Raw genomic sequence first — 11,120 nt, 5'->3', positions numbered from 1 at the left:
TACTGCTACTACTACTGCACTGTAGTGCTGTTCTTAGTGCTGTGCATCAAAAGTGACTCAAGTATAAAGTCAAAATGTGGGTCGCGCTGCAACTGCGCTTACCCAACAAGTCACAGCCTATCAGCGCATTGTTGGCATGGAGACCAAAATACACATGGTGAAGGACTGGAGTCACACATCCATACCAGCGATAAAATTTATATAATAATAATATTTTATGCAAGATTTTTCTTTTTTTTTAATTGTCCCGCGGTCCGGATGCTGACCGCAGTCCGCCGTTTGAGGATCCCTATACTATAATTATATAGTATAATTTATACACAGTAGGCCTACTGAGAAGGCTGATTCCCCTTTTTTGATAATTTTGGGTTGGGCTTAATAATAGATTTATACCAAACTGAGGGAACAATACTGTAATTAAAGCAAAATTGGAACAGACAAAAGGACATTTAAGAGTGACAGTGATTTTAAGACCTCATTAGGGATTTCTTCCACACCTACAGCTTTCTTCACCTTTGACTTATGTATGGGAGCTCTCACTTCCTCCAGAGAGATATCAGAATTCAAAATTATATTAGACGGATACTCATCTTGAACAATATTTCTCTGCAGTTCATCTTTTAAAGCACATGCTTCTCTCAGGAAATCATCATCAAAATTTTAAGAAATCTGATTTCCAGAAAATAAATCAGCAGTCTTGCTCCCATTTTTTAAGCACAAACTCTTTCCTGGTTTACAAAATCATCACTTATCATAACCTCCATAGGTACTGTCTGTACTCTCTTGTGTCCTAATTTATTAATCTCTTTCCAAAATTGCTGTGGATTATTGATTTGTAAGTAATCAAATCTTAGTGACTGTCCTTTCCAAAATTTCCGTTTATAGAATCGTAGAAACTTATGAAACAGAAATTGTGTTTGCCTATATTCATCTCTCATTTTCTGTTTATCAAGGGGATCTTTACATTTTAAAAAGGTCTTTTCAGCAATTTTCCTGTCATTCCACAGTTTTTTAAGATGGGCATTCCAGTAAGGCTTAAGACATCTTTTCTGAGGGACCTTATGAGGATTTCTAGATTGACATTTATCCATTTCTGAAATTAACAAATTGAATTGAATTATACCATCTATCAACATTATACTGACACACAACTGGAACAAACTACCAGCAGAACTGAAATCAGTCCCAACTGTTAACATTTTAGATTAAAAGCACTTCTTTTCTCCTGTGCTTATGATTGAGCTCTTTTAAAGCACTTTACATTTTAATCTTTCATTCTATGTCCTTTTAATGATTTTAAAGCAAATCATTATTTTATGCTGCAATCTTATATTTAATGCTCTATTCTAGTATTTTATTTCTCTCTCTTTCTATTTTTCTGTACTTTGTTTTTATTATTAGTGTGTGTGTGTGTGTATGTGTGTGTGTGTGTGTGTGTGTGGGGGGGGGGGGGGTTAATTGTGTGTTTTAATGTTTCCATGTGTTTACTATTATTGGGTTTTATTTTTATTTCTCAAATTGCATGTTTTTATGTTTTTCCAATTTTCAATTCTTACTGTTAAATGTCTGTTTTATGTAAAGCACATTGAGTTGCCATTGTGTATGAAATGCGCTATACAAATAAAACTGCCTTGCCTTGCCTATGTGCTCTTTTTTTCTTCTCACACCATAATAAGATGACAATGTAACTAATATTGATAATCTCAATAACATCAGAGTATGTTACTGTATAAAGCTTTCTTCCTAGTTTTAACATTCGCAATAAACCGCATTGCTAACGATACATGTATCATTGATGGTAGAATAGAGGTTACTTACTTGTGAAGTTAGTAGCAACAATGTTATCTATACATAGGTCAAGCTACTCCACTTTCACTTTGGCTTTAATAAGTATTTGGTGTCAACACCTACTTAAATACTGACAGGCTTATTATCACACACGCTACAATACTATTAAAACACATGCCACCTGTACTTTCATAGCAATAATTACTGTTTCCTAAACCCAAGCTAACTTACTGTAGGGCAGCATACGTTTCGGCTTCCTCCATTTTGGTCAGCAAGTGTAGCTGCTACTGCTATTGCTATTTCAGTGCGCTTCCATGGAGCCTCTGAAGGAGCACAAAGGGAGGGGTGGATTTGTTTTGGTGTTCACATCAAAAATCAACAACTTTTCTCCAACATCACACAGGGTTTACCATTCTCCATTTCCGCTAAAAATATGCATTGTGTCTTGATTAAGAATTCAATGACATGCAATGGTTTTAAGTGTTTTCAACCTTATCACACACACAACTATTTCAAAGCTGTATCTTCAGCTCAACTCTGTATTTCTAGTACTACTTCTTCCATGCATCCATGGAAGCAGTAGTTCACAGTAGACTGCCTGACACCTGCACCCTGAAGGTGCACAATAAGAGACGAATACATAAGAGTATTCTTGTTGGGTACTAGAAAAACCTGAGAGGTAGTGGCTGTTTCTTCAAAAACTTGATCAGCATTGTCTGCAATACCTCATTAACTGCAATATCATCTGTTTTGACATTAACTTCATGCTCAATTAACTCTGCATGTTTAGTATTGAAATGTTTCTGAAAACCTGAAAAGATACCACAAACATGACAACAAATATCCCTCACAAGCAAGTTGGTAATCACAACATCGACCAGACAAAAACAAAACAAATTATCCCCATGGTGTCAAATAGGGTTGGGTGAAATGGGAAGTTCTATTATGTGCTTTTAAAAAGATCCAAAACACAATCACATACAATCACAAGACAACAAACAGCCATGCAGATATATTCCAAGTGTCAAATGTGTTACTGATTAGTAAAGTCATGTGAATCTGAGTGTGGCAGCTGACCAGACATACGTCAGATATACAGACAATATTTTTAACGTTGTGTTAAAAATAGCATAACAACTCAAAGTACACGTTTGCCTCCCACTAAGACAACCTGAGACTTAGTAAACTGACAATCAGACAAAATGTGTTTACAATCTATGGTCAACGACAAATAAGGATATGCAAGATGAGAAATTCAAAAATTGTTAGTTTTAAAAGCATGCATCAGGTTATTATGTAATGAGTTTTTTGTTTTGTCATTTGAAATGACATTTGCAATATTTCTCTTACCAAAAGTAAGACTGAGTGCTCCTAAAATGTCCCATGGTGTAACCATGAAAGAATGATGTATATTTTAATCACCTACAGTGTATTTAAGTGCATTTATAAAAAAATCACTTCATTTTAAAACGAGTGAAGAAATAAAACATTTTTACTTTTTACTATTCCTTTACATTTTAAGGCATAGGCATATATCCTAAACACAACAGTCTAGAAATATTATACTCGGCCCACAAGAAAAGAACGTGTACAAGGTATTCATGCATTTATTTTCAAATTGTAACCCCTTTTAATTTGACACAAGGACACAAAAGTAGCGTCACGTCATTGACCCTCTAACATTAAATATGACAAGAGCGAGACCTTTACCATGCCAGTTTACATGAAGATGTATGAAAGGAAAATATTTTCTTATGTTTACTTGCTAGCTAGCTAATCTTCATGTGGCTTGGTCTGTCAAACCACAATAACTGCAGAGTAGTTTGTTAGCTTGGATAGTTGGTTATTTTTGCACAAACAGAATACACAATTAATTATATTGACCAAACAACTAAAGAGAGAGTACTTAAACATGTTAACAGTAATTTAGAAAGTTTAAAATTTGTCTTACCTTTGACAGCTCACAAGATGGCAACAACAAAAAATGGGATAAAACGTTTGTGGAGGAGGTTTGAACTGATCTGTTACACATGCTCAGAGTCGAACCACCACCTTGAAATTCAACTGTAGTTGTTTTCACCAACACTAGGGGGTGTTTTACACTTTCCTGAGTTAAAATGAATCTAGAAGAGTAAATCAATCCAACACTAAATTCATCATCAAAATTTTACTGTGTACTAATTTAGTGGAGTGATACAGTCTAAGCCCTAAGCATGGGTATGTGTGTGAACTTGCTTTATTATTCTTACTACTGAGGTCTTCTACTACTGATGCGCTCAAATGTATGTTACTGTTTCTTTAACCGCGTTTATTGAGAACTTGAATCTAAGTTGATATCCACGTAGGCTACTGATGGTCACCTCTGCATAGCATTTCATGTATTAAGAAAACTACTTTTTTGAATTTGTAATAATTATATGCACAAAGACATTTTATCTGCTTCATAGGTAACATGTCTTAGCCTGTTGCTGCAGGTGGTTAGCAGGCTTTCAGTAAATCTTCAATCAGTGGACACATTCAGCTTAACTTGGTCAGTGGATCAGAGCATATAAATGCCAAATATAAACTCTTTGTTGATTATTATTATTAATCCATTTCATGAAAGTTGGCTGACTGAGCTACTGTACAGTTAAAAGGTAGGATGTAGACTAGACATGCACTACATCCTTGATGAAGTTTTTAGGCACTTTGTATGATGCACCCTACCCACCATGTCCTCCCTTACAGTTTTTATGATAATATAATAACTTAGAGAGGACAATTGATGACTGCAAGTGATGATTTATTGCAACATGATACTATAAATATAGCTATTTGATGCATTATTGATTAAACAATTACAGTTAATTGTACAATTATGCTACACAAGAATTTATAAGTACAATAAAAATGCATCATACTGCCCAGAAAAAATACATTATGACTATTAATGTAAGACACAATATATAATATCACTTTCTTTGTATTTACATTATTGGATAAATTCACAGGCCTAGTTACAAGTGCAAAATATAATCACACTGTTCACAATATCTATAACATATCTCACATATGGCTTGAATATGGGACTATAGACAGAGATCTGCTTATATTTTGTAAATGAAATGTATGACTCAATGTCATTGACACAACCCCAAATTTGTGCTTATCAACCTCTGGGATAATCACATTAAGATGAGTGTATTGAAGAGATAATGTTAAATATGCCACCCAGCGGCTGAACTGTAATACATTGCCTACAGGAGACTACAGGAGAAAGAAAACGGACACTCCACCACTAATCATCAGCAGGGACTGTGTGGAGAGGGTGGCAGACTTCCACTTCCTGGGAGTCCACATTGGGGAGGGCCTGACCTGCAGCCTCTGAGCTGCTGAAAAAGGCCCAGCAGAGACTTTACCGCCTGATAATACTCAGGAAGAATAACATCACACAGAAACTGCTGGTGTCTGTCTACCGAGCCTCCATCGAGAGCATATTAACATACTGCATCTGTGTATAGTACACCAGCTGCACAGTGGCTCAAGCGCTCCAGAGGGTCATCAACATGGCCCAAAAGATTGCCGGCTGCCCTCTCCCCACACTGGAAGAACTACACATTTCCTGTTGCATCAAAAAAGCGCATAACATTATAAAGGACTCTTCCCACCCTGGACACTCTGTTTGAGCTGTTGCCATCAGGCAGACGATTCAGATCAGTTAAAACAAGGACAAACAGATTCAAACACAGCTTTTATCCTACAGCGATTACTACACTCAATGCTGCAAATTAATTATGAATTAATACTGTTTACAACTGACTGTGAAATAGGGATGTGTAATGACAAAATGTAACCTTTTGTCGGTATACTTGGGCTGTTTTTATATATAGTATTGATTGATTATCTTTTATTTTATTTTATTTTTTAAATGTATTTTATTTATGAATGATGCACTGACTGGTGAGCAATGACAATAAAGGATCACTATGTAAATGGACAAGTTAAGGCAAGGCAAGGCAAGGCAGTTTTATTTATATAGCGTATTTCATACACAATGGCAACTCAATGTGCTTTACATAAAACAGAAAAACATGTAATTTGAGAAGCATTAAAACATACAATTACCCCCCCCCCCATAATAACAACAAAGTACAGAAAAATAGAAAGACATAAACAAAATGCTAGAATAGAGCATTAAATATAAGATTGCAGCATAAAATAATGATTAGCTTTAAAATCATTAAAAGGACATAGAGTGCAAACGAAAGATTAAAATGTAAAGTGCTTTAAAAGAACTCAATCATAAGCACAGGAGAAGAGTTTTTAACAGGTTAAAAAAAGATTTAAAAATGTTCACAGTTCAGGCTGATTTCGGTCCTGACTTTAGAACTGGAGTAATGTGCTCTGATCTCTTTGTTCTGGTTAAAACTCGAGCTGCAGCGTTCTGAATGAGCTGCAGCTGTTTAATGCTTTTTTGTGGGAGTCCAGTCAGAAGACCGTTACAGTAGTCGAGTCTACTTGAGATGAAAGCATGAATCAACTTCTCTTGGTCTGTTTGAGACATGAAACCCTTCACTCTGGATTGTTCTTAAGCTGATAGAAGGCTGTTTTGGTGATTGATTTGATATGACTGCTGAAAGTCAAATCTGAGTCTATCAGCACGCCAAGGTTTCGGACTTCGTCCCTAGTTTTTAGAGAGAGTGACTCGAGATGTTTACTGACAGCAATCCTCTTCTCTTTATTGCCAAAAACAATGACCTCAGTTTTGTCCTGATTTAATTGAATTAGTTACTTGCTCTAAACTGTGACACAATGACTGTATTGGACTGTAGTCATCTGGGGACAGTGCTAGGTATATCTGTGTGTCATCTGTACAACTGTGATAGTCTACATTAGAGTTCTGCAGAATTTGACCCAAGGGCAGCATATATAGACTGAACAGAAGGGGTCCAAGAACTGACCCCTGAGGAACTCCACATGTCATAGCCACTCGATCAGATTCATAACTTCCAATGGTCACAAAATAACTCCGCTCTTCCAAGTAGGACCTGAACCAGTCTAGGTCATTCATCCTGTCGGTGAAATCCAGAAGTGGGGAGTCCTGACTGAGTGGAGAGAATGAAAGGCTGGATGGGATCCTGGTGGGTGAAAGTTGGGAGTCTCCTGGTGGGGCTGGGGGAGACTCCACTTGTCAGGGTGGTTGGGGCTGGGGGAGACTCCTTGTGTTGGGGTAAGGATGATGACGTTAAAGCCTCTCTCTGGGTGTGCTGACTTTCATGGTCAGTCCTTATCTCAGGCGGTAGCAATTCTTCTCCAGAACCCTGTCTTATCTGTTGTATTGGATTGTCTTGTCTTGTCCTTGGCAGGGACTGCTGGTGACTGACGCACAAAATAAAAAATGTTCTAATTTAACAGCTGTACTCCTGACTTGTTAAGGCAAAATCCAACTGCCTTAAAGAGGTGTCTGTGTTCCCAAAAAATGTTGAAGGTTGAATAAAATTCACTGATTGAGCGGCACACGTATCTTTGAGCCATCTGTTTAGCATCATCAGCCTGCTGAATCTCTCATCTCCTCGCCGAACTGTTGGTAGAGGTCCACTGATAAACACCTCAGTATTCAGACATCGAACTTTGTTCAGCAGATCATTAAAATCCCGTTTCAATACCTCTGAGTTAAAGCTACTTAAAGTAGTAATTGTATCTGGGTAACATTAAAACCTATATGTGCAATCACAGAAACGGAGACACAAAGCAGAGTTTTGCCTCTAACACAGGATGTGATCCCTGTGTTCCTGGTTGCTTGAATGTAATTGTTGATGTAGAGCAGAGGAAGGAACTTATCAAGAGTTTCCTTTGAAAGAGGAAAGTGCCCCCCTTCCTTTCTAAAAAGGCAAACATTTTTGTGCTGAAAAAGGGACACAGGAGAAGAAGTAGTTGGAAAACATAGTCCGACACAGTTGTGATGTGTAAATTTAGTATTACGTGTTGATCGTCTTTGTTGGCCATTCATTTTAGAGGATAATCTCGTCGTGTGAATGCGAAGGAGTCCCACTTATAATCCATTTATCAGGTAAGAGCAAAGTTTATGGATTGTTCAGATTTTCAGAGATGTTAGTTGTTAATGAGCATTTCTCATAAATTACTAGAGATTAATATATTGCCAGAAATACATGTTAGTTTAACCAGTTAGTTTGGGTTAGGTCAGTTCCTCAGAAAAACTTCCCCACCAGTGTTGGACTATACTTTCTGGATACAGTTTGTCCTTGCTTATGTTAAAATGTTTCTAAAACTATGCATTATATTGATTTAGGAGACACTGTGCCCTCATCTGAAGGTTCAGCCATAAATGTAACATTAAATGTTATTTACTCATAAATTGTCAACTTATTCCTTATCACCTCCATAGTGAGTGAAAAGCTGCATTTAATTTCTGCACCACAGTCATTATCATATCAGGTTAGGGATGTTACAATAAATAATTGAAAATGTGTATATTTGAGGGTAGTATTTTATGTTCCTCTGAAATTTCAAATCACCATTTTTGTGTATGCCTAAAGATAAGAGTGCTAGTGGAATGTAAGTACATGTTTGTGTTGTGTTTGTCATTGCATTTTGTTTTCTGAGCTATGTCCTCTTGTTAGTCCCATGGACATGGGCAATGGTCAATTATATTTTAAATTCCACTTCCCAACTCATTTGAAAATTTCGACATGCAAAGCATTTATTTCATCTTTCCAAGCTGCATTCAGTTAGTATTCATGCTAAGATTTTACAGTTGTAACTGGGGGTGGAGGGGCTTTCCATTCATGCATATATCTGAAATTATCCAGCATACTCTGCGGTGTGACCCTGTGAGTACAATGTAAAATATATGATGAATATAATGCGTTCTTGAAAAATTAGATAGCAGATCATGTTACTACATTTCTGACAAGGAATGTAGGTATGTTGACTGGGGAGGCAGATGTTGGATGATAATGTGGTATACCACACCAGTCTGACATCTGACATCTTATGTGTCATGTGGAGTGCAGCCAGATGGTGTCCTTGACTCCTGCAAGAATGAAAGAGGTTATCTATTGTGATGGCTTGTTACTATACACAAGATCATACCTCACTCGAATGGGACTGTATTATTATGATATACCTAGACGTTCTCGACAAAATGCCTTATTCATTTTAGAAAATTATAAAAACAGGGGTTTTAATGATAAGTTGCCCACCCACTTGGTTACATGTGATGTAGAATCCTTTTGTACATTTTACATTTTTATTTATTTATTGCGAAGCAAGTCAAGAAAAATTGCAAACCAACAAAATAATAAATGGATTAAATAAAAAATGTAAAATGAAAAAAGAGCTATTACAACGCATTTGACAAAACAAGGGGGGCAAGAAGCACAGATGCAAAGTATAGACTGATGAACAGACAGTGGACAAAACAGAGGGTCTGAAAGATGCGGACAGACCAACAAAAACACCATCAAGGCCAAGTGGTGGCGTAAAGGGTAGTTTGTCCGTCATTAGTGCAGGAGACATGGGTTTGAGTCTTTGCAGCAGCAATTATATATTGATAATGTTTTCAGCAGAAAAACTCAGCTGCATTTTCAGAACTTTGTTAAGTACATGCATACAACCCGAAAATATCTGAATTTACAACCTTCAGTTTGTTATATGATGAAAATCAAATCTTGACAGATAAGTCTATGGTTGCCATGGATACCAAAATACATTTCAGTCCTCTCAAGTCTCGGGCATTGGCCCTGAGCCACATGCATTTCAAGCTGCCTCACGCTCACACGCTAGCCTGGGTAAACCCATGCTCTCTTTCCAGCGACATTCCACTTCACTCAGAAAGTTAGCATGGTCACCAAGACAAAATCTTCGCCTGAGATAGGGAACCAATCACAGAACGGGGAGGCAGGCTCAAGACGATGACGACCGTAGAGTGACTCTGTTTACATCAAGCATGGCGGTACGGAGGTGCAGCAACCATTCGAAGCAGCAGTAGATTGTGTGCTAAATAAATTGGAGGGCAATTGCCATGTGCCTGTTGGACATGATATATAAGAACAATGTATGTCTGACTAAAAAAAAGAACAGTGGAGATATCAACGTCTCAGTGAGTTCAGTTTTTTATTCAATTTATGCATACAGTCAATTTTACCTGGGGTAATTATGACATTTGATTAGCTGTTGGGGGTTAACTCCTGGAAAGGCACACTAGCATAAAAATAAATTCATAATTAAATTAACCTCAACATGGGGAATTATATGGACAATAATATTCCTTACTATCATTTTGCTCAGTTAAAAAAGTTATTTACATTTTAATGCCTGCAGTTAAGTGTGTCCCATTCTGGTTGTGGGACAGCATCATGAGGTTCATATAATTCCAATTTTAATGACATTTAAACATAATGTTTTGCCTGTTATACAGCACTTAATGACTGTTTATGGCCTCATGTAGTGCACAACCATAAAATGTATGCACCATACTCAAACCTACAGCATGGTCAACTAATACGTATATTTGCTGCTTAATTTTTTATGTAGTTGTTACATTATAGATGGTCACTGATCAGTATCCCTGTCATGAAATGGTTAATGTCAGAAGGTGAAGGTCTAAAGCATAGAGGTCTACTAGCAAACCAAGATGGCTTCCTTTTCAGAGAAAGGATTCCCTAGAGGAACTGAATCACAGCTGTAATGGACATACAAACTCAAAGCACATGTATAAATCCTTTCAATTATCAGTCCCCAGTGGGGACCAGTTCTTGTATGCTGGCCCTTTTGGCCTCAAAAATAACATAAAACAATGTAAAATATTTTTATATGGAGAGAAAGCTGTTATTAATAATTCAATGTTTTTCCTTTTGACTGTGAAAATAATGTTTGAAGCTTACCCATTCCAATTGTATCATTAGCATAACCACTTGGATATAAACAATGGATGATCTACACTCTTCATGCAGTCTTTCAACCTGCTGTAGTTTCTACCATAGAGCTGATTCGAATAATGCCCTAACCCTGAACATTGTTTTTAATGTGTACTTCTTGATCTTTCTTGTCTCTGTAGTTATCTTAATCTATGTCTCTACTGTAATATTTTCCTGTGTGTATGAAGAACATGAAGACAAAAGCGATATTCTCAGCTAATTGTAGTAGGAACAATTACCTCACAAAGGCTTTTGTGCACAAGTCACAAGCATTGGAGTGGAAAGAAAATGTGTGCATTTCATCCTCAGCTTTAAATATGTTATTTATAATGGGGAAATGGATGCAATACACAGTTCGCGAGCAGGAAATATCTAAACATCTTTGTAGGTCAGATCAATGTCTGTGTAATTGCC

Source organism: Scomber japonicus, chromosome 8, assembly GCF_027409825.1.
Source record: "Scomber japonicus isolate fScoJap1 chromosome 8, fScoJap1.pri, whole genome shotgun sequence".
In the NCBI taxonomy this organism is placed as follows: Eukaryota; Metazoa; Chordata; class Actinopteri; order Scombriformes; family Scombridae; genus Scomber; species Scomber japonicus.
The sequence above is the reverse complement of the archived record's forward strand: the minus strand, read 5'-3'. Positions refer to the sequence as shown.